We start from the raw sequence: 25,595 nt of genomic DNA, 5'->3' as shown, positions 1-25,595 counted from the left end.
TCGTCCCTCCATTCACGCCTGTCGCGACACCACTGGAGGCGGGCTGCACGACGTTGGGGCGTGAGCGGAAGACGGCCTAACGGTGTGCGGGACCGTAGCCCAGCTTCATGAGACGGTTGCGAATGGTCCTCGCCGATACCCCAGGAGCAACAGTGTCCCTAATTTGCTGGGAAGTGGCGGTGCGGTCCCCTACGGCACTGCGTAGGATCCTACGGTCTTGGCGTGCATCCGTGCGTCGCTGCGGTCCGGTCCCAGGTCGACGGGCACGTGCACCTTCCGCCGACCACTGGCGACAACATCGATGTACTGTGGAGACCTCACGCCCCACGTGTTGAGCAATTCGGCGGTACGTCCACCCGGCCTCCCGCATGCCCACTATACGCCCTCGCTCAAAGTCCGTCGACTGCACATACGGTTCACGTCCACGCTGTCGCGGCATGCTACCAGTGTTAAAGACTGCGATGGAGCTCCGTATGCCACGGCAAACTGGCTGACACTGACGGCGGCGGTGCACAAATGCTGCGCAGCTAGCGCCATTCGACGGCCAACACCGCGGTTCCTGGTGTGTCCGCTGTGCCGTGCGTGTGATCATTGCTTGTACAGCCCTCTCGCAGTGTCCGGAGCAAGTATGGTGGGTCTGACACACCGGTGTCAATGTGTTCTTTTTTCCATTTCCAGGAGTGTATATATATATCGCAAGACCAAGAAGTAGTTGTGTGTGTTATAGACGGAAGTTGGTAGGCGTGTTTCGTGATCTGAAAGACACCTATTCAAATTTCGCGCCTGTTGTACAAGAGTGGCGCTAGGAAGGTTCGCTTTACATGCACGCTGCAACGGCCGTGTGCGTTAGTTACCTTTGAGACTGGATGCTCTGAGTTGATGTTAGCAGGAATGCATTTCCTGCAACAAAGGCGCCATTATTAACACCTTACTGAGTTTGAACGAGGTCTTGTAATAGGGCTACGAGAAGCTGAATTTCCCTTCTGCGATACTACAGATCGACTTGGCAGAAAAGCAGCCACTGTACGTGATAGCTGGCAGCAGATGCAAAAATACCAGGTTCCGTACGGCCATGTGGCACTACCGAGAGGGAAGACTATTACGGGGGCAGTTCAATAAGTAATGCAACACATTTTTTTTCTGGAACAGGGGTTGTTTTATTCAGCATTGAAATACACCAGGTTATTCCCCAATCTTTTAGCTACACAACACTATTTTTCAACGTAATCTCCTTTCAATGCTACAGCCTTACGCCACCTTGAAATGAAGGCCTGTATGCCTGCACGGTACCATTCCACTGGTCGATGTCGGAGCCAACGTCGTACTGCATCAATAACTACTTCATCATCCGCGTAGTGCCTCCCACGGATTGCGTCCTTCATTGGGCCAAACATATGGAAATCCGACGGTGCGAGATCGGGGCTGTAGGGTGCATGAGGAAGAACAGTCCACTGAAGTTTTGTGAGCTCCTCTCGGGTGCGAAGACTTGTGTGAGGTCTTGCGTTGTCATGAAGAAGGAGAAGTTCGTTCAGATTTTTGTGCCTACGAACACGCTGAAGTCGTTTCTTCAATTTCTGAAGAGTAGCACAATACACTTCAGAGTTGATCGTTTGACCATGGGGAAGGACATCGAACAGAATAACCCCTTCAGCGTCCCAGAAGACTGTAACCATGACTTTACCGGCTGAGGGTATGGCTTTAAACTTTTTCTTGGTAGGGGAGTGGGTGTGGTGCCACTCCATTGATTGCCGTTTTGTTTCAGGTTCGAAGTTATGAACCCATGTTTCATCGCCTGTAACAATCTTTGACAAGAAATTGTCACCCTCAGCCACATGAAGAGCAATTCCGCACAGATGGTTCTCCTTTGCTCTTTATGGTGTTCGGTTAGACAACGAGGGACCCAGCGGGAACAAACCTTTGAATATCCCAAATGGTGAACAATTGTGACAGCACTACCAACAGAGATGTCAAGTTGAGCACTGAGTTGTTTGATGGTGATCCGTCGATCATCTCGAACGAGTGTGTTCGCACGCTCCGCCATTGCAGGAGTCACAGTTGTGCACGGCCGGCCCGCACGCGGGAGATCAGACAGTCCTGCTTGACCTTGCGGCGATGATGACACACGCTTTGCCCAACGACTCACCGTGCTTTTGTCCACTGCCAGATCACCGTAGACATTCTACAAGCGCCTATGAATATCTGAGATGCCCTGGTTTTCCGCCAAAAGAAACTCGATCACTGCCCGTTGTTTGCAACGCACATCCGTTACAGACGCCATTTTAACAGCTCCGTACAGCGCTGCCACCTGTCGGAAGTCAATGAAACTATACGAGACGAAGCGGGAATGTTTGAAAATATTCCACAAGAAATTTCCGGTTTTTTCAACCAAAATTGGCCGAGAAAAAAAAAGTGTTGCATTACTTATTGAACTGCCCTCGTATGTTCGGTGTATGGCTCAGGTGTATCGCACTGCTTCTGGCGCAACAAACTGAGCGGCAGTCGTCACCACAGTGAAGACGCAACGAACTGTCAAATCGGTTGCTTCAAGGACATCCCCGAGCCAGACACCCTGTAGCGTGCTTTCCTCCGACCCCAAACCACCGCCATTTGCGACTTCAGTGGTGTGAAATGAGAGCTCATTGGAGGCAATGGTGGAGGTCTGTTCGTTTCCTGCTGAAAGATGGTTCCGCCTTGGTCCCAGTGATCACTGTGTGGTTGTTAGAAGAAGGCTACTTGAGGTTCTGCAGTCAGTCTGTCTGCGTGCTAGACACACTGGATTTACACGTGGAGTTATGGTCTTGGGTGCCAATTTGTATGACAGCAGGAGCACTCTCGTGATTATCCCACGCACCCTAATTGCGGATTTGTAGGCAGTCTGGTGATTCGACCCGTTGTGCTACTATTTATGAACAGCATTCCAGGTGTTGTTTTCTAACCGGATAACGCTCACCCACACACCGATATTATAACTGAACATACTCTACAGTGTGCCGACATGTTGTCTTGGCCTGATTTATTACCAAATCTGTCACCAGTCGAGCACATTTGAGACATCATCTGACGACAGACTCCAGCATCATTCACGGACAGCTAAACCGTCCCTATATTTACAGACCAAGTGTAACAGGCGTGGAACCCCATCTCACCAACTGACATATGGCACGTATACAACAGAATGCATGCCCTTTTGTATGCTTGCACTCAAATTCTGGCGCTTACACCGATTATTAATGTTTCAGCATTTCAAATTTGCAATGGCTTATCTCGTGCTTACATTAACCTGTGACCTTGTAATGTTAATCACTTGCGTATGTTACCCACACACATGTGTAAGACAAATTTCAGTACTCTACATTAATCATTTTTCGGTGTTGCAATTTTTTTCCGTAAGTGTATGCAAAATGTGTAGTAGTGAAGTGTTGTTAGCAAACAGGGAAATTGTATCTATGGTTTACCGGCTTAGCGGCTTATGATTGCAGTATTAGCACGGAATCTGAATTTTGAAGCCGGCCGCGGTGGCCGAGCGGTTCTAGGCGCTTCAGTCCGGAAGCGTGCGACTGCTACGGTCGCAGGTTCGAATCCTGCCTCGGGCATGGATGTGTGTAATTCCTTACGTTAGTTTGGTTTAAGTAGTTCTAAGTTCTAGGGGACTGATGACCTCAGATGTTAAGTCCCATTGTGCTCAGAGTCATTTTGAATTTTGAATAAAAATAAACAAGGCTCAAGGGCAGCGGGAGAAAGGGGGGGGAGGCGGTGTGCTCAAGGGTGGAAGGAAATGGACATAGAAAGCAGAAAGTAGGAGACGGACAGCGAGAGGACCATAATTATGTGAAATATAGGGAGGAGGAGTAGATAGAATAGGATGAGGAGGTGGTAGAGAGGGAGAGGAGGAGAGTCTGAGGACAGCAGGAGATTGAGAGAGAGAGGTGACAGACGAAGATTGCGGTAGTGGTCAGAGAATGGGGTACGGAGGAAGAAATGGGCAAAGAGAGAGGGAGGAGGGAATGGACCGAGACAGGGAGGAGGAACAGACTAGGACGTCTATGCAGTTCCTTTCCTTTCTTTTCTATTTATCCAGATAGACAAGGGACCGTCAGACCCGGTAATCACGATTTTTGACGAGTCTTAAGAATGTTGCAGATGGGTCCTCAGTATCCGGGTCATAATGCGCGGCAACTATTAATGTTCAAAAATTCTTCAATATAACATCAGAGGTACAAGGTTTATACCATACTGGCCATTAAAATTGCTACACCACGACGATGACGTGCTACAGACTCAAAATTTAACCAACAGGAAGAAGATGCTGTGATATGCAAATGATTAGCTTTTCAGAGCATTCACGCAAGGTTGGCTCCAGTGGCGACACCTACAAGGTGCTGACATGATGAAGGTTTCCAACCGATTTCTCATACACAAACGTTGTTGTGATGCCTCGTGTAAGGAGGAGAAATGCGTACCATCACGTTTCTGACTTCGATAAAGGTCGGATTGTAGCCTATCGCGATTGCCGTTTATCGTATCGCGACATTGCTGCTCGCGTTGGTCGAGATGCAATGACTGTTAATTGAATATGGAATTGGTGGGTTTAGGAGGGTAATACGAAACGCCGTGCTGGATCCCAACGGCCTCGTATCACTAGCAGTCGAGATGACAGGCATCTTATCTGCATGGCTGTAACGGATCGTGCAGCCACGTCTCGATCCCTGAGTCAACAGATGGGGACGTTTGCAAGACAACAACCATCTGCAAGAACAGTTCGACGACGTTTGCAGCAGCATGGACTATCAGCTCGGAGACCATGGCTGCGGTTACCCTTGACGCTGCATCACAGACAGGAGCGCCTGCGATGGTATACTCAACGACGAAGCTGGGTGCACGAATGGCAAAACGTCATTTTTTCGGATGAATCCAGGTTCTGTTTACAGCATCTTGATGGTCGCATCCGTGTTTGGCGACATCGCGGTGAACGTATATTGGAAGCGTTTATTCGTCATCGCCATACTGGCTTATCACCCGGCGCGATTGTATGGGGTGCCATTGGTTACACGTCTCGGTCACATTGACGGCACTTTGAACAGTGGACGTTACATTTCAGATGTGTTACGACCCGTGGCTCTACCCTTTATTCGATCCCTGCGAAACCCTACATTCCAGCAGGATAATGCATGACCTCAGTTTGCAGGTCTTGTACGGGTCTTTTTGGATACAGAAAATGTTCGACTGCTGCCCTGGCCAGCACATTCTCCAGATCTCTCATCAATTGAAAACGTCTGGTCAATGGTGGCCGAGCAACTGGCTCGTCACAATACGCCAGTCACTACTCTTGACTAACTGTGGTATCTTGTCGAAGCTGCATGGGCATCTGTACCTGTACACGCTAACCAAGCTCTGTTTGAACAATGCCCAGGCATATCAAGGCCGTTATTACGGCCAGAGGTGATTGTTCTGGGTCCATGCACCCAAATTGCGTGAAAGTGTAATCACATGTCAGTTGTAGTATAGTATATTTGTCCAATGAATACCCGTTTATCATCTGCATTTCTTCTTGGTGTAGCAATTTTAATGGCCAGTAGTGTAGTTATATGCGTCTGTTCGACGATCCTTCTTACGCCACTCCACAACGCGCGGGTACTTGTGGGCGACTCACGGCGAAGAGCAGAGTGGCAAGAGCGTAAGTGGCTCTGTGGTTGGTGTGGTGCTCGTAGTACTCCTGCAGTAGCTGAGAGCGCGTCATTGCGGCAGAGCGGGGGATTATGCGGCAGTGCCCGTGTGTTGGGGCTGCAGCTGCGAGCGGTGCTCCACTCGCCCCCTGGTGGGCTCGCTTTCCCTCTGCATGCGAGCGCTGCGAGTGGCCTACCCAGTGGCTGGGCAGGGGCGGCACAGACCACTTGTGGAGACAGAGTCTGCTTTAGCGGGGCGGCAGAAAAAGTCGATCCACAGCTGCAGGGTCGGCAGAAGCCGTGTTTAATGTCGCAGTAAAAAATCATTCTAAATTACGCTGGTCCACAAATTTTAACTTTTTATTTTTTACTGAAACGAAAGCCGTGCTACGTGCCGGCTGGTTAAAGTTAAGCTTTCCCTATTTAACACGTTGTGAAAGGTGGCTACACTGTGCCATTGCGCCAGAGAGTGCGCCAAAGAGTACTATTAAGCCGCCTCCACAGTGCTTGTTTAGAGATCGTAGCAGTCAGTGCTTGTTGAGAGTTCGTGAAAGTCAGTGCTACCAGAGAGCTCGTAGAGGGCAGTGTGTGTTAAGAGTTCGTACTGAGATGTACTAGTGGGCACTGCTTGTCGTGAAGTCGGAGTAAGATGTTGTAGTAAAGAGTGTTGTTCCTTGTCTTATGCAGTGATTTGATGGGAGAGATAGCAGATGTTATTGTAATGAGTGCATTTCGTCAATATATGAAGGTAAAATTTATAATGTTCCTTTATTAGTTGTGTATCTGAAATAATGTGTCACTACAGGTTCAGTCAACAAAGCATCTGGCTCGTGTTCTTGTATTAGAGTGAATTTTGGTTTTCTTGCGTAATTATAGTTTTTCTAAATTTCTTTTGTCACGTCAGTATAATTGGTATCAAAATTCTTGTCTTGTTGGAAAAGAACCGTGCCAGATGTGGACGTTGAGTTACACTCCCACATACAGAACAGTGACTCTTGTGCTTATTGGTCTTGTTGGTTTTCCTTTTTTTTTAGTTGCTGGGGACTTAATTAATTAACTGTGTTTACGGAAATTTTCTTACATTGTTCTTTGCAGTCAGATAGCGTAATAATAATAGTCAGGGCCAACCGATTACGAGACTTGCGTAATCGGACAGCTACTAAAAACAAAAAAAAATCATTTTCAATCATAAATATTTAATTAAGCCCCCATGCAGTTGTAAGTAGGCAGTTTAGTTTTTTATTTTGGTAATGCCACGTAGCGCTCTGTATGAAAATCACTGACTGTGCTGTGTGCAGTGTTTGGCTGGTTGGACTCAATGTTGGAATATTCGCTTGTGTAGTGTTGGGCAGTCGGACGTGAACAGCGCATAGCGTTGGGCACTTGGAGGTGAGCCGCCAGCAGTGGTGGATGTGGAGAGAGAGATGCCAGAGTTTTGAGAGGTTACTATAATCATTGGGGGAAGTGGCAACAAAACGACTATTCGCGTTGGTGTGTAAAATATATGAGTCTGACGATATACCATCTTACTTTCGGAAAAGCATCATCCACACAATCCCGAAGACGGCAAGAGCTGACAAGTGCGACAATTATCGCACAATCAGCGTAACAGCTCATGCATCGAAGCTGCTTACAAGAATAACATACAGAAGAATGGAAAAGAAAATTGAGAATGCGCTAGGTGACGATCAGTTTGGCTTTAGGAAAAGTAAAGGGACGAGAGAGGCAATTCTGACGTTACGGCTAATAATGGAAGCAAGGCTAAAGAAAAATCGAGACACTTTCATAAGATTTGTCGACCTGGAAAAAGCGTTCGACAATATAAAATGGTGCAAGATGTTCGAAATTCTGAAAAAAGTAGGGGTAAGGTATAGGGAGAGACTGGTCATATACAATATGTACAACAACCAAGAGGGAATAATAAGAGCGGACGATCAAGAACGAAGTGCTCGTATTAAGAAGGGTGTAAGACAATTCTGTAGCTTTTCGCCCCTACTCTACAATCTGTACATCGAGGAAGCAATGATGGAAATAAAAGAAAGGTTCTGGAGTGGAATTAAAATACAAGGTGAAAGGATATCAATGATACGATTCGCTGATGACATTGCTATCCTGAGTGAAAGTGAAGAAGAACTAAATGATCTGCTGAACGGAATGAACAGTCTAATGAGTACACAGTATGGTTTGAGAGTAAATCGGAGAAAGACGAAGGTAATGAGAAGTAGTAGAAATGAGAATAGCGAGAAACTTAACATCAGAATTGATGGTCACGAAGTCAATGAAGTTAAGGAATTCTGCTACCTAGGCAGTAAAATAACCAATGACGGACGGACCAAGGAGGATATCAAAAGCAGACTCGCTATGGCAAAAAAGGCATTTCTGGCCAAGAGAAGTCTACTAATATCAAATACCGGCCTTAATTTGAGGAAGAAATGTCTGAGGATGTACGTCTGGAGTACAGCATTGTATGGTAGTGAAACATGTACTGTGGGAAAACCGGAACAGAAGAGAATCGAAGCATTTGAGATGTGGTGCTATAGACGAATGTTGAAAATTAGGTGGACTGATAAGGTAAGGAATGAGGAGGTTCTACGCAGAATCGGAGAGAAAAGGAATATGTGGAAAACACTGATAAGGAGAAGGGACAGGATGATAGGACACCTGCTAAGACATGAGGGAATGACTTCCATGGTACTAGAGGGAGCTGTAGAGGGCAAAAACTGTAGAGGAGACAGAGATTGGAATACGTCAAGCAAATAATTGGGGACGTAGGTTGCAAGTGCTACTCTGAGATGAAGAGGTTGGCACAGGAAAGGAATTCGTGGCGGGCTGCGTCAAACCAGTCGGTAGACTGATGACAAAATAAAAAAAAAAAAAAAAAAAAAAAAAAAAAAAAAAAAAAAAAAAAAAAAAAACTATAAGCGGACGATCTGGACGTCTGTCCGCCAGAAAAAGGAAGTTTGTAAAGATGGATGTCGTGTATATATATATATATGTGTGTGTGTGTTGACTTTTGAACAGCCGGTCGCAGTGGCCGAGCGGTTCTAGGCGCTTCAGTCTGGAACCGCGCGACGGCTACGGTCGCAGGTTGGAATCCTGCCTCGGGCATGGATGAGTGTGATGTCCTTAGGTTGGTTAGGTTTAAGTAGTTCTAAGTTCTAGGGGACTGATGACCTCAGATGTTAAGTCCCATAGTGCTCAGAGCCATTTGGACCATTTTTGAACTTTTGAACCTTATTAAGGTAAATACATTGTTTGTTCTCTATCAAAATCTTTCATTTGCTAACTATGCCTATCAGTAGTTAGTGCCTTTAGTAGCTAGAATCTTTTATTTAGCTGGCAGTATTCGGTCTAGCTGTATTGCGCTAGTTCGAGTAACGAAGATTTTTGTGAGGTAAGTGATCCATGAAAGGTACAGGTTATTGTTAGTCAGGGCCATTCTTTCGTAGAGATTATTGAAAGACAGATTGCGTTACGCTAAAAATATTTTGTGTCAGTTTAGTGATATCAGAATAAGCAAAGAGAGAACTGGCTGAGTGTGTTCAGTTTTACTCAGCTGTCTTTGTATCAGATAACGTAGAAGTTCATAATTTTCCAAAGGGGACGTTTCAACGTCATGACACTGAATTATCGTACGAGGAGAAGGCTTGGTAGGATTAATCGCAAGTACATGGGGAAGAGATATAATGCAGAATCAATTCAACTGAAACACTTTTAATGTGCTGATACGGTTTATTATACCATTACATAACGGTATCATTACTGCTACAAAAGGGGCTCAATGTAGCACCCATCAGCGTCCAGAAGAGTTTGAAAGCGCAGGATTGTATTCTGCACAGCAGAACGAAGCATGTCCGAAGGTATTCTGGCTACCTCTCTTGATATGCTGCACTTTAGATCAGCACATGTCTGAATGTTCCCCTAATAAACCCTGTCTTTCAGGTAGCCCACAACCAGAAATCAGGTGATCGTGCTGGCCAAGCATTTGGAAACGATCAGCTGATAATTCGATCCATTCCGAATGTGCTTCGGAGAAGCAGGCCAACTTCTGGAGCGATGTGCAGTAGGGCCCAGTCTTGCATCGAAACTGTTGAGTTCAATGCGTCTCCCTCTCTTGTAGGTTGGATATGACATGCTGGCGAAGCATATCGCAGTAACGCTGGCCAGTCACACTGCAGGTCTTTGATCCTTGAGCGCCAACCTGTTCAAAAACGAATGGGCCAATGATGAACAATGTTGAACGTAGCCATGAAGCTACACCATATGTTGACACGTTCACCTTACAGAGGAACTTCAAGCATAGTGACTGGATGTGAATATCCCCCAACATTCTGCAATTCTCTGTACTCACCTCACCTGACCCGGCAGAGAAAAATGAGCTTCGTCTGTCCGTAGGATGTGCAGGGCCAGCCCTCGTCAACTTCCGTCCTTGCGAGGCAGTGGAGAGCGAAGTCAACACGCCGTTGTGTGTCCTGTGGTGTAAGCTGCTGTAGGATACGGATAACATTTGAAAACGGTTCGAAGCACCTTCCGTACAGTGGACCACGGGATGTTCAACTGTCGTGACACAGCACGCGCAATGCCTGACGATCGGGAATCGCGCTCAGCCTTGTCTGTCACGGCAACAGCGATTTCATCACCCACGTGTGGTCCAATTGGTCTCTTCCCGAAGCTCACTTCTCCAGCTGATTCAAACTTCTTCACTGTGCTCCGCACAGCAGGTGGAGAAAGAGGACCCTTCGGTTATCCTTTCAGCCGGCGATATTCTCAAGATGCAGCTGCAGCATGACTGTTGTTCTGATACTAGAGTTTCACCAATAATACCCTGCTCCTTTTGTCCAAGCTCATGTTGACACGTCAACAAGTGCACTGCGACTGGTTGGGTGTGTGAGACATGAATCACAATGACAGAGCAGGGCACCCGGTGGTTACAGTTGGAACTGGACGGTGTCGCTGTGACGCATGGAAATCATGCACCTCATACTCTGGACACTAACGCTACCAAGTTTGGTACTTGTACGGTAATCAGTTTCCGTGTCAAAACGCGTTAAATAGGGAAACTTTAATTATAACCACCCAGTAGACTTAGACGCGCCGAACACGAATATTGAGGTTAAAAATGTCTTCTAGCTCACGGTTACCGGTAAATGAGACGTTTATTTTTTGCAGTCACGTTATCAAAGTTATGTGCAAAGACATTATGACAAAGGTTAACCAGCCGTAACTGAGTGGACGCTATCAGTGCAGTTTGCCAACACTGCTTTACACCATGACTTGCATGCGCTCCATCCAGCCGCATGAGCACTGTCGAATGTAGACGCGATACGTAGTTTTAACTCTCGTTTGTCAGGGCTGCGTGCTCTTGTACTGCATTAGATCACTTTTTACAGGAACGAGTATGAGTGTCGTGGCAGTTGGCGGTGAACGTATGTGACGTGAAGTGTTGAAACTGAAGAATTGTGTGTGTGTATGTGTGTGTACAGTTTCATAAAAATGTCCCACACCTGCAGTAACAAACCTAACATTGTTTGTTACATTTATGCAGATGCTGTTTGTCGTTCAAGAAAGCGACAGTTGACTAAAATGACTAAAGCAGTGAAACAAGCGTAGGCTTTCTGAGCCGTGCTGCGTCTCGCGTTAGTGCCGTTTGTTACGTTTCCGTCCTCTGTTGCAGGCGAGACGGTATCGTTTAGTTGGCATGGTTGCGGTTGTTTGTGTGCTTCTCGTGTTGACCGGCGCCACTCGGTTTCGCAAGCGTTGCTGTCCGCTAGTGGCAGCAGCGGCTGATATCGATATGTAGTAACTGTTGCCATTATCTTTGGGGCGACGTCGTTGTTCTTTCGTGTCGTGTGAGTGAGCAGTTCGGTTAGGGCTCTGGAGGAGCCAGGTCTGCGCAGTGGAGAACACGCCGGGAGCGCTGGCGGCACGCATGGACTACCGGATGGAAGGGCTGTGGTCACGAGGGTGCACGACCTCGTCGTAAACCGGATCCAGCAAGCTTTAAGAAGAGTGCGTTTCTATCCAAGTAGAGCGGAGTCAGTCACCCGTGTGGGCCCCGTAGTACGTATGTGATGTGACAATTATCATCGCGCCGTCATGTGCAGTTTGGTACCGTTTAGTACTTGAAGACCCTACTGTGTTAAAAGCACTTGGCTCAGTGATAAGACGGTGTGGTTATTCAACTGTGAATTAATAAAGCAGTGAAGAGATTTGTTTCATTCTGCCAACCGTCGTCAGAGTTCTCACAGTGAGTTCAGTGTGCGTTTGTGTGCCTAATGAATTTGATGTCGCTCATTTAGTACTTGGTTTTGGCTCGCTTAGCAATTGTTTCTGTAATGACATGTGGTTGCTGATTCTGATTGGTTACATTTCGGTTTTGCCTTGCACGCAAATCGAGTGGGGTTTTAGTTACTGTTAGTTTGTCTGGTGTTCTGTACTATGACTTGTTTATTCAGATTTTCGAGCTTGTGGAATCGGACGGATATCTGGTAGTGGTTCCTTCCTCGTTCCGTGCGCTCTAAACACAGTATTCTGGGGACATAGTGCAGACCGCCGGTTCCGGCTTTGGTGTATTGTTTCATCGTTGCCTTTGGTTTATCGGACGTCAGGTAGCTTCAGCGAGATTATTATTAGTCATTCATTAGACTGCCACTAACCTGAGTTATCATCTTGTGAAGTAAATGCAACTCTTGGCTGTCTATCGTATCGCTCGCGGAAGTGTTTGTTACTGGACCTTGTCAGAGGTCGATTCCTGGAGCACCGTCTGTGACTGGTCCTTATGTTTTATTACTGTATTATCTATTACCATACCTTGTAATGCCTACATTAAAGGTTTTATGGGTCTAGTTAATAGTTCTGGTCGCCTCCTGGAATAAATCTAGCAGTGCAAGGGTTGTGTTACAAGGATACCATCATCTTATTTCACCTGTTTGGTGGTCAGTTGCTTGTTTCTTTAATTTACCTTTGCTTGTATTTGCTGTTTTACAGCAGGTTTCTAAATTTTTTTATATAATTGCCGTTCCTGGCGTGTAAGGCCTTCGGCCGTGATTGTGGTCATTTGCTTTAAAAAAATCGATATTTGTATTTTAGCAGTAAGCCTTAAAACCTTATTTACTGCCACTCCTGGCCTCTGATACCTTCTTCTGTGTTTGTGGCCACTTAATTTTTAATATTTCAATACCTGTAAGTTGTAATTGCAGCGAGTTCTTAAACATTCTTAGTTTATCGCCATTCTTGGCGTGAAAGGCCTTCAGCCGTGATCGCAGTGTATTTTTTTTCTTTTTACGTATCTGAATCTGTATTTAATGGTGATTTTCTAAATTGTAACGCACTGAAAACACTACTATTTACGGCTGGTCCCAGCGGAGGTTCGAGTCCTCCCTCGGGCATGGGTGTGTGTGTTTGTCCTTAGGATAATTTAGGTTAAGTAGTGTGTAAGCTTAGGGACTGATGACCTTAGCAGTTAAGTCCCGTAAGATTTCACGCACATTTGAACATTTTTGAACACTATTATTTACACAGTTCTTTATTCCTTCATTAATAATGTGTGGTATTTTTTTATTTATTGTTGAGTCCGGAATTACTGTTTTAAAAATAAATGTGTGTAACTGTGAAAGGCAACCAATAGTAACTGATTAAGGCACGGTCCACAATCGTAACCAATCCTGCCTTCCCTTGACTACTCAGGTTTCACTTTCTATTTTGGATGTCTAGTTGGAGACCAAGGTACATCGTGGGTTACACACATGTGGCTCTGAGCACTATGGGACTTAACATCTGTGGTCATCAGTTCCCTAGAACGTAGAACTACTTAAACCTAACTAACCTAAGGACATCACACACATCCACGCCCGAGGCAGGATTCGAAGCAGCGACCGTAGCAGTCGCGCGGTTCCGGACTGAGCGCCTAGAACCGCTAGACCACCGCGGCCGGCTACACACATGTGTTGCACCTTGTATTCATCTACACTGAATACTAGAATGCATGATAAAAAAGTCTCCATAAAGTTTGACGTGCCTACTATTTGGCGTGAACCCACAGATCGTGCATCGGATTGCTATTTTTATATGGTGCCTCCCTTGACGAAGGGAGTCGATACCAAGAGGAAGAGGAACATTGCATTCCGTGACATCCCATCTGCCATTCGCTCTGAGGATTCCTGTTCCCTGACACGTGCCACCATCGAGCACTGACAGCAATGATGGTGAACCGAGACGTACAGCCGAAAAAGTGCAATCATCCGCCCGTAACACTGTTTATTGTTCAATGATGTCATAGATACACCTGATGCTTTTTCAGGGACTTTGAAGACAGTGACTGGGCGCACAGGAAAAGAAACAAAAAGAATGTTAGAAATTGGCTGGGGAGCTTTTGGTATACTAAATAGGGTTTTGGAACCTAAATTTCCGTTTAGAGAAGTACTGGCATAAGTGAAGTTGTGAGTGGTAATCGTGAAGAACATTGCCACAAAAAGAAGCGTTCAGTCTAGCACACAGTTTTTACCGTTTTAACCTATCAGGACGTTTCAAGCTTCCGATGAGCGTGTAAAGCAAAGCAACAGGCTTGACTTAAAGCACTGTGGGATGGACTTTTAAAGTGGTACCCATCCAAACACTGAAAATTGCTTAGCAAGAAACAGAGAGATGCATTCAAGGAACATTCTAGGAACTATAAGGAGACACAGGGAAAAAAATTAGTAGGTTAGGGTAGGTGCTGGAATGGAAGGCGTAAATAGATCGATTGCTTCCCTATTGTATGCTCGTTGTGTATCTTCAAACATAGGAAGAAATTTTAAAAAGATGCAATATTAGATGTGCGTTTCATTCGCCTGTGGAAATTAGAGCCTCCTTGGCTCGGTTATAGATGTATGCGACTGAGTTTACAGAATCCATATCCATTGCGGGAAAACGTAATTGGACGGACGACTCTCACCGTTAACGACAGAAGTGTTCAGCACTATCAGCACACACGATGATTACAACCTGAGAAATCTGTAGTGGTGACCATAATACAGGGCGGCGCACGAAATGTGTTACCAATTGTTTCTTTCACAATTTATGACGCACATTAGATATCCCGCTGAGATCTCTACAGTAGTACCAGCAGAGCTTGGAAAAACAAGTGAGTTACGAAATGACGTGTAATTCACGATACTGCCGCTAGGAGACTAGTAAGCAGCAATGGCTGACAATGGAAGACTGACGCCACTGCAACGATCGGCAATTGTTTTAATTTTTCATGAAACGAAAAACCTTGTTGTGACTCAGAGGCGTTTTCGACAACGGTGTAACACAGGATGGGTCCCTTGCAAGAAGACCATCCACAGGTTGTACGATAAATTTGTACAGGAAGGAACAGTGTTGGAAGCGAAGCGACCTCGGCCTAAGCCTGTTTGTTCGCCGGAGAACATTGAAGCGGTACGAGTTGCTGTACAGAGAAGTCCCTGTAAATCGTGTAGAAAGGCAGCAGTGCAACTGGGAATATCCAGACGCTCCGTTCAACGCATTCTTAAAAGTGATTTAATGGAGCTCAGAAGACTTATTCTTCAAGCTTGCAGTGAAATTACGGAAGAAATGTGCCGTAGGGTAATCACTAACTTCAGTGTTCGTTTGAAGGAAGATAGGAAACGAAATGGTGGACATATTGAGCTTGTGCTGAGTTAGAACAAATCTCCATGGACGGCTCTTCATTGTAATACATGTTTCTTTCAGATTGTATTAACAATAAAGTTTATAGTCAAAAACAAAATGGTAACACATTTCGTGCGCCACCCTGTATGACCGAGGGACACCGAGTGATATAGTTGTGACAAGATAGCCTGTCGCTCTAGCACCTCTGCTGGGAAATGAAATTACAAATGACCTAGTTGCCTGTAGCGAAATTGAAAGATATTTTGATTTTTAGTCATAAGACAAAAACGGGATACGCGCTATCGATAGTCGATAAGCCTATCGACCAGTTCAGTTCTTAATTGAATTTAATTTAAGATGTGATTGTCTTAGTGTCCTTGTTCTGTATCCTGTTGTGATAACGTATAATTATCGATATTTTGTAACAAAAAAGAGGAAAAAACCCGATTTTGATTCACACAGCAGCGTTACAGAAAGTGAAAACTTGCACGTACTACCATAACAGCATAATTACCTCTCTATAGTAGTAATGTTAGCATTGGAGTCTTTATTTGGAATAAATTACTTCACGTCTATGCTCACAAATTTGTATCTCATCAGACTACCGGTTTCGGCCTGTAATGACCATCTTCAGATCTGCAGCAAAATATGGGAAAAACGCAAACACAACTAGCAGATTGTCTACAGCTTAAAACAATAAAATAGACCATGATGAAAAGTATAACTGACATACATGTGCTTTTGTGCGCTTTAAGTATGATGGGGCATACCTGTTTTATAAAAACATGTCCTAATATAATGGAGCCATAGTGGCATCGTCAAATGCTAAACACAAAATCAGCGCCAGCACCGTCGAACGTGTATAAATAATAATATATACAAGAGTCATATTGTCAGCCGAACTACTGTTCAAAACAAACTGCCGTAGATTATTCACAAAATTTTTGTGTTCCAAGTTCACCAGGTGCCACTACTGTAGGCGTACACGCATTCTTCAATAACTGCAGGATGTAAAATAAAGGGAAATACAACAAGTTATTTGGAGAGTAGTAGAACGTTGGGATTGCAATACTTAAGTATTTCACGAGGACCGGAGCGGTAAATATAATTAGAAATAACATTAAATTGAAATCAGTGCGTCAAAATAGATTTGGATTTGCCTATATCGTCCAAAAATCGCGTCGATCGACAAATTATTGCCCCAAACGCGATTGTTACTTTTCTTTAAAAAATTGCTCAAAATTCTATCATTAATAGTACAAATGGCAAAACATCGCCCAATGGATAGTACTCCATTATGAAAACCAATTGTGGTGCGGAACGATGGAGAAGGATTTGTGCAGAGAGAAAGGAGTAATGTGATGAGAGCTCGTTCTATACTTCGTTCGTTTCTAAAAGATCTTTCCAGCGGTCTGCTTGAATTCGTCAGACTCGATTGCCCCCTGTATGCTCCCCCCGCCTCCCCCCTCCGCAATTCGACCAAAATATAATTACGCCCTTGTAATACTATAATAACTGAGCCTGGAAATACATGCACAATTACATCTAAAAATATGCTTGCATTCATGCACAATCACACAATCAGATGACTAAACAGGCACAATTAAAGTACTGTACAACAACCAGTTTTCCAAATTTTCCACCCACCAGGGTAGCTCTCAGCAAAACATGGTTCTGAGCACTATGGGACTTAGCATCTGAGGTCCTCAGTTCCGTAGAATTTAAAACTACTTAAACCTAACTAACCTAAGGACATCACACACATTCATGCCTGAGGCAGGAGTAAGACCTGAGACCGTAGCGGTCGCGCGGTTCCAGACCGAAGCGCCTAGAACCGCTCGGCCACACCGGCCGGCAGCTCTCATCATTGAGTCGCTGAGCTGAGTTGCGAATCCGTGGATTCGAGAGGTGAGACGATTCAAATCCATCCACCTATAATCTTACAAAGATTTTCTGTGGTTTCATTCCCATTTTCAATTTAAACAAAAACAGCGATTGGTCCCATACTATGAGCCACAGCCATTCCTTCTGAATTCCTTTCTTCTCCGGCAGAATTCAGTTCCCTTACAAATGCAGCCTTCCTGCTGAAATGAAAAAAATCTGTATCAAAGGTGAGCCGAACATCTCTTTGGAAGCACCCGGCGCTAAAAGCCATACATTAACTATATAATAATCCACATTCTCCTTATTTAGCTTCATACATTTTATCTTTCTTTCGAAATGTGGTGCTACAGAAGAATGCTGAAGATTAGATGGGTAGATCACATAACTAATGAGGAAGTATTGAATAGGATTGGGGAGAAGAGAAGTTTGTGGCACAACCTGACCAGAAGAAGGGATCGGTTGGTAGGACATGTTCTGAGGCATCAAGGGATCACCAATTTAGTATTGGAGGGCAGCGTGGAGGGTAAAAATCGTAGAGGGAGGCCAAGAGACGAATACACTAAGCAGATTCAGAAGGATGTAGGTTGCAGTAGGTACTGGGAGATGAAAAAGCTTGCACAGGATAGAGTAGCATGGAGAGCTGCATCAAACCAGTCTCAGGACTGAAGACCACAACAACATTTTATCTGTCAGGACATTCTGGAATGCAGAAAATGATTTTTCTACGTTGCAAGAAGTGACAGATGCATACTTGTTGTTGTTGTGGTCTTCAGTCCTGAGACTGGTTTGATGCAGCTCTCCATGCTACTCTATCCTGTGCAAGCTTCTTCATCTCCCAGTACCTACTGCAACCTACATCCTTCTGAATCTGTTTAGTGTATTCATCTCTCGGTCTCCCTCTACGATTTTTACCCTCCACGCTGCCCTCCAGTACTAAATTGGTGATCCCTTGATGCCTCAGAACATGTCCTACCAACCGATCCCTTCTTCTAGTCAAGTTGTGCCACAAACTTCTCTTCTCCCCAATCCTATTCAATACCTCCTCATTAGTTACGTGATCTACCCACCTTATCTTCAGCATTCTTCTGTAGCACCACATTTCGAAAGCTTCTATTCTCTTCTTGTCCAAACTAGTTATCGTCCATGTTTCACTTCCATACATGGCTACACTCCATACAAATACTTTCAGAAACGACTACCTGACACTTAAATCTATACTCGATGTTAACAAATTTCTCTTCTTCAGAAACGATTTCCTTGCCATTGCGTCTACATTTTATATCCTCTCTACTTCGACCATCATCAGTTATTTTACTCCCTAAATAGCAAAACTCCTTTACTACTTTAAGTGTCTCATTTCCTAATCTAATTCCCTCAGCATCACCCGATTTAATTTGACTACATTCCATTATCCTCGTTTTGCTTTTGTTGATGTTCATCTTATATCCTCCTTTCAAGACACTGTCCATTCCGTTCAACTGCTCTTCCAAGTGCTTTGCTGTCTCTGACAGAATTACAATGTCATCGGCGAACCTCAAAGTTTTTACTTCTTCTCCATGGATTTTAATACCTACTCCGAATTTTTCTTTTGTTTCCTTTACTGCTTGCTCAATATACAGATTGAATAACATCGGGGAGAGCTACAACCCTGTCTCACTCCTTTCCCAACCACTGCTTCCCTTTCATGTCCCTCGACTCTTATAACTGCCATCTGATTTCTGTACAAATTGTAAATAGCCTTTCGCTCCCTGTATTTTATACCTGTCATCTTCAGAATTTGAAAGACAGTATTCCAGTTAACATTGTCAAAAGCTTTCTCTAAGTCTACAAATGCTAGAAACGTAGGTTTGCCTTTTCTTAATCTTTCTTCTAAGATAAGTCGTAAGGTTAGTATTGCCTCACGTGTTCCAACATTTCTACGGAATCCAAACTGATCTTCCCCGAGGTCCGCTTCTACCAGTTTTTCCATTCGTCTGTAAAGAATTCGCGTTAGTATTATGCAGTTGTGACTTATTAAACTGATAGTTCGGTAATTTTGACATCTGTCAACACCTGCTTTCTTTGGGATTGGAATTATTATATTCTTCTTGAAGTCTGAGGGTGATGCATACTTAAACGCTGAATAATTCCAGATTCCATGAATTTGCACCGCTAGAAATTGTTGTAGCTTCTCTGTCGAACAAAGCGGTATCTGATATGTTTATTCTAACAGCACTATCTGTAATAATGGCGGTGTTCCAAACAATCCGCGCTCGTCCTGATCACTTCCTCGCTGAAATCCAGATTGAAAGAAGAGTGTAAAATGGCCTTGGAGGGTGGAGGGAGATCGGAGCATTACTGCTTCTTAGTGAGTTGCCAAAATACAGCACTCCCAAGTAACGAAATTATATCTCTCCTCCTCCTGAACAGGCCATGAAGGCCCAACGGTACCGACCCGCCGCCGTGTCGTCCTCAGCCCACAGGGGTCACTGGATGCGGCTATGGAGGGCATGTGGTCAGCACACCGCTCTCCCGGCCGTATGTCAGTTTCCGAGACCGGAGCCGCTATTTCTCAATCAAGTAGCTCCTGAGTTTGCCTCACAAGGCCTCAGTGCACCCCGCTTGCCAACAGCGCTCGGCAGACCGGGTGGTCACCCATCCAAGTGCTAGCCCAGCCAGACAGCGCTTGACTTCTGTGATCTGACGGAAAACGGTGTTACCACTGCGGCAAGGCCGTTGGCAAATTATATCTCTGCTTGGTGAAAACTCCGAGATCATTATCGAATAAAATGGCTTATCGTTCTGCGCGCAAACTCCATATTTTGTGTAGCCTCCAGACACGTCTTCGGTCTTGAATCTCATTGACTGGAGTAGAATTGTCTTCAGTGTAGAGTCCCGTTCGAACTGAGTCCCAATGACCAACGAAGATGTGTCTGGAGACGCCTCGATGTGATAAACCTTTTGCATTTCTTTTATGTTTTCTTCTTCTTTAAAGGCAAAGAGAAAAGATGAAGCGGTAGCCCATCATAGAACCTATGCCTACCGTCAGGTATTTTTGATTTTCAGTTGTTAAAAAAGAGAGGAGGTTTTTCTTGTACCAGCATCAGGAAGGGAGGATTCGCGCTCAGCTAGTGAACGAGTGAGAAGCACGCCATTTTAAGCGAGTAATTGTAGACCGCCATTTTGGAGTCGCTATGAATAAGTGAGGAGTATGTATTTCGTATGTGCACCGTTTACAAAAATACAGTAATGTTTTATTAACAGAAAGGTCGTGTGAGTTGTTGTTTCAAATAGTACGATAATTACAAGAACTGAAGCCCGCCTGTGTACTTTGGAAGATTACGAAGATCCGACAAGCTTAATGGGAGCACGGTCAATACTTCAAAGGTGAACATGACAACCAAACGCAGCATTATAAAGAATGGTAAGCACAAATCTACAGCGGAGAAAGAAACTACTTCGCCCTGCAAAATAATATGAACTAATACGAACTTATTTTCAGGCATAGCTCAGCTTATTGTGCTTGTCATTCATGCCGAAAAATTAATCTCATTAATTCAATACATTTTAAAAAGCCACGCATTTCAACGTTTTATTATCATCTATTCCATTATTTTATTATTTTATACCGGCCAGAGGTGGGATGCCAACCTGACTATCACCCATCATACGGTCCGATAACCAGAATTGACAGACTGGGGTGCCATTTTTTTTCATAGCAATACTCCTTTGTTCGTCATTCGCGGCACCCTTACATCACAGCGGCACGTCGATGATATTCTATTCCGCGTTTTGTTGCCCTTCGTGGCAAACCATCCTGGGTTTACATTTCAGCAAAACAATGCCCGCCCACAGAAGGCGAGAATTTCTACTGTTTGTCTTCGTGCTTGCCGAACCATACCTTGGCCAGCAAGGTCGCCAGATCTCTCCCCAATTAAGAGGTTTGGAACATTATGGGCAGGGCCCTCCAACCAGCTCTGGATTTTGACGATCTAACGCGCCAATTGTTCAGAATTTGGCACGATACCCCTTAGGAGGACATCCAACAACTCTGTCAATTAATGCGAGGCCCAATAACTGCTTGCGTAAGGGCCAGAGGTGAGCCAACGCGTTGTTGACTAGATCTGTTTGTGCAGCTCTTTCTTTTGAATAAATCATCCAATTTTTCTGAAACTGCAATTTTTTGTTTGTCTGTACATTTACATCGCATCACAACACAACACATCTGCCCATTTCAGTCATATTCAGACAATTCCTTCGTGGTGAGACATTTTTTGCTTAGAGTGTATTTTTAGCTAAATTTGTTAACTAAATTTATACACTCATGCTCATAAATTAAGCATAAAGCTGGTACATGGTGGAACAACGCTCTGGTGGGCGGTTTGAGGGTTTAAATCACCTCGGGGTATGACTATGCGGGGCATTTGACCTTCGGTCGTCGCACGGTGGCGCTGGCAGCAGTCCACATACGCAGAGGTGTGTTGGTGCATGTCAGAGTACGGTGCAGCGAGTAAGTGTGCAGAAGTTTTTAGATGTGCTAATGGTGTGTGGGTGGGTGGGAGGGGGGGTGTGTGTGTTGAAAATGGTTCAAAGAACACATATTGATGACGTTATGAGGGATAGAGTACTAGGGCGACTGTCGGCTGGTCAAACACAGCAGGTCGTAGCACGGGCCCTCCGTGTGCCACAAAGTGTGATCTCAAGATTATGGCAACGATTCCAGCAGACAGGAAACGTGTCCAGGCGCTACAGTACGAGACGTACACAGTGTACAACACCACAACAAGACCGGTATCTCACCACCAGTGCCCACAGACGGCCACGGAGTACTGCAGGTAGCCTTGCTCGGGACCTTATTGCAGCCACTGGAACAGTTGTCTCCAGACACACAGTCTACAGACAACTGAACAGACATGGTTTATTCGCGTGGAGACCTGCAAGGTGCATTCCATTGAGCCCTGGTCACAGGAGAGCCCGTAAAGCCTGGTGTCAAGAACACAGTACATGGTCATTGGAACAGTGGTCCCAGGTTATGTCCACGGACGAGTCCAGGTATAGCCTGAACGTTGATTCTCGCCGCGTTTTCATGTGGCGTGAACCAGATACCAACCCCTTAATGTCATTGAAAGGGACCTGTATGGAGGTCGTGGTTTGATGGTGTGGGGTGGGATTATGATTGGTGCACGTACACCCCTGCATGTATTTCAAAAATGGTTCAAATGGCTCTGAGCACTATGGGACTTAACAGCTCTGGTCATCAGTCCCCTAGAACTTAGAACTACTTAAACCTAACTAACCTAAGGACATCACACACATCCATGCCCGAGGCAGGATTCGAACCTGCGACCGTAGCAGTCGCGCGGTTCCGGACTGAGCGCCTGAACCGCTAGACCACCGCGGCCGGCTGCATGTATTTAACAGAGGAACTGTAAAAGGTCAGGTGTATCGGGATGTCATTTTGCACCAGTATGTCCGCCTTTTCAGGGGTGCAGTGGGTCCCACCTTCCTCCTGATGGATGATAACGCACGGCCCCACCGAGATGCCATCGTGGAGGAGTACCTTGAAACAGAAGATATCAGGCGAATGGAGTGGCTTGCCTGTTCTCCAGACCTAAACCCCATCGAGCACGTCTTGGATGCTCTCGGTCGACGTATCGCTGCACGTCTTAAAACCCCTAGGAGCTCCGACAAGCACTGGTGCAAGAATGGGAGGCTATACCCCAGCAGCTGCTTGACCATCTGATCCAGAGGATGCCAACCCATTGTGCGGCCTGTGTACTTGTGCATGGTGATCATATCCCATACTGATGTCGGGGTACATGCGCAGGAAACAGTGTTTTGTAGCACATGTGTTTCGGGACGGTTTTCTCAACTTATCGCCAATACCGTGGACTTACAGATCTGTGTCATGTGTGTTCCCTACGTGCCTATGTTCGTTAGCGCAGGTTTTGTGTAGTGCCACGTTGTGTGGCATCACATTCTGCAAATATCCTTAATTTATGAGCATGGGTGTAGTTTGCCTGTTGATGTCATGTAAAGATAATTGATATACAAGACATTCACATAACGATTTGACTGACTAAACTATGAATTAAGTTTTTCTTTAAACTGTCTACAAATATTCATGATAATTATTTTTACTCATAGTCTTTTGTTAATAGTTATTATTCTTTTTCAGATATCGCATTATTATTTTCAAACTGTAATGATTTTTCAGTTGTAGAAACGATATAAAAATAATTTTTTCATTATTTTTGTACGAGTACTTTCCTTGATTTGAGGAATAGTTACTTGTTTCTCGGGCAGACTATTTAATTTTAATGTTGCTTCGTGGAAGATTTGGACAATATGGATACTTTGTGATATTTACAGTGGAAGGCGGCCACCAATAGTCATTTGGCACTGTGTATCTGTCCATAAAGGTGACTCACTTGTTGAACGGCGATATGTCATGTCTTCAAGATTTACAATAGAATGCTGTCCTGTTGTGAAATGTCTTATCCGCATTATCCTTGGAACAGAGTCCAACCGTCACATCTCTAATGTATTTGTAAATAATCGCCAGGTAAACGACAACGGATGTTATATATCACAGAGTAGTTTATCAGCATCGAAGACTGTATTTTAATTCGTTCATCAGTAAAGTTATCGTACTGCCAAATAAAGAAATATTTCATTGTGGATTTCTCATAATTAGAGAGAGAGAGAGAGAGAGAGAGAGAGAGAGAGAGAGAGAATAAGAAATAAATAATTTTTTTCCAAATAAATGAAATGAGCCTTTTTAAGGTCCTGTTTAACTCGGGCGTTCCGTTTTAGGTCCTGGCTAAACGAATCGACTGAAATTACTCTGGCAGATAATATTATAAATAGATAAAAGAGATAAATTGGAAGTAAAATGTGGAATCCTTTTATATGATAGTAAGAAAAAGAAACGGCCTTTGATTTGCGCGACAGAGGCACATACTACTCAGCGATTCATCATTTACGCCAGGTTTCACCTCTTTTCCTTATGATAGAACGTCGACAGTCACTCTCGCAGTTGCTCACTGCATTCTGAAGTATAGAGAGGTTGGTGTTGCACACAGGTATCTTTATAAGGGTAAACACGTTTTCAGGGAATTGCATCCGTGGCCGCGAAGGGTGTTAGTAGATGGTGTTAATTTCATGTTGGAATTCGGCCTTCCTTTGGATTGCTAGTTGTCAATGAACTGTTCAGTCAAATCGAAATTGGTTACAGAGGTCTATAGCACTCATGTGTGGAAACGACTGCAAGGGTATCGAACTACAATTTGGCGAGTTGAAACGGGCAAACTGTAATGTGGTTTGCGGAGTAGCTGTACACTGTACTGCAGTCATTTCCCAGCGCTCTGTTTACAAATGGAAATCGGGAAGCAAGAAGAGAGGTACGCAATTTGAACTGTTACTTACCAAATTTTGTTTGGACGTTTTTAATCACTCTTAATTTGCATCGAAATAGTAATAAAAACACCTTTTTTTCAAGTATTGCAGCAATCCTTTCTGAGAAATTTCAGATTTTAGTTCTATCGCCAAATGGGGATTTGTGTCCATTGTACCTACGCAAATTACATCGACATGAAAAAACTGCTATTACCATTTACCGTAATCAACACTCACAGCAATCACGGCGACCGAAATGAGCCTATATCTGCAACGTTTGATTTGACTTCAAGGCTCACGCATTTGTTCTAGGAAGAGGTAAGAAGGGCGGCAAAATGAGCAACGTGTGATTGGTCCACTGCTGCACATCAAATCCTGTGGAAGCAGTGAATATCCTACTTCTCTCCTAGACACACAGATGACAGTACTAGGTGGGTTGAAGTATGTGATCCCCAAATGGGGGCCACGGCAGCTGATAGCTTATTGCAGTTAACATTCTACAGTGGCTTCCGTAAAATTTATATGAGCAGCTGCGCTCAGTTTGACGCCAGGCTTCGAACGTTGTCGCCTAACTGGGAGAAAATTGAGGCGCAGGAAAATTAGTGATCACTAGAGACCGGATTGTATGCATTTGCATTGTTGCTTATACACTTGCATATTTGGCTCATTTCACCGGTTATTGCCAGATGTGAAAATTACCGAACTATCAGTTTAATAAGTCACGGCTGCAAAATGCTAACGCGAATTGTTTACAGACGAATGGAAAAACAAGTAGAAGCCGACCTCGGGGAAGATCAGTTTCGATTCCGTAGAAATATTGGAACACGTGAGGTAATACTAACCCCACGACTTATCTTAGAAAATAGATTAAGGAAAGGCAAACCTACGTTTCTAGCATTTGTAGACTTAGATAAAGCTTTTGACAATGTTGACTGGAATACTCTCTTTCAAATTCTGAAGGTGGCAGGGGTAAAATACAGGGAGCGAAAGGCTAGCAGTAAAGGAAAGAAAAGAAAAATTGGAAGTAGGTAGTAAAATCCA

Source organism: Schistocerca piceifrons, chromosome 1, assembly GCF_021461385.2.
Source record: "Schistocerca piceifrons isolate TAMUIC-IGC-003096 chromosome 1, iqSchPice1.1, whole genome shotgun sequence".
NCBI lineage: Eukaryota > Metazoa > Arthropoda > Insecta > Orthoptera > Acrididae > Schistocerca > Schistocerca piceifrons.
The sequence above is the reverse complement of the archived record's forward strand: the minus strand, read 5'-3'. Positions refer to the sequence as shown.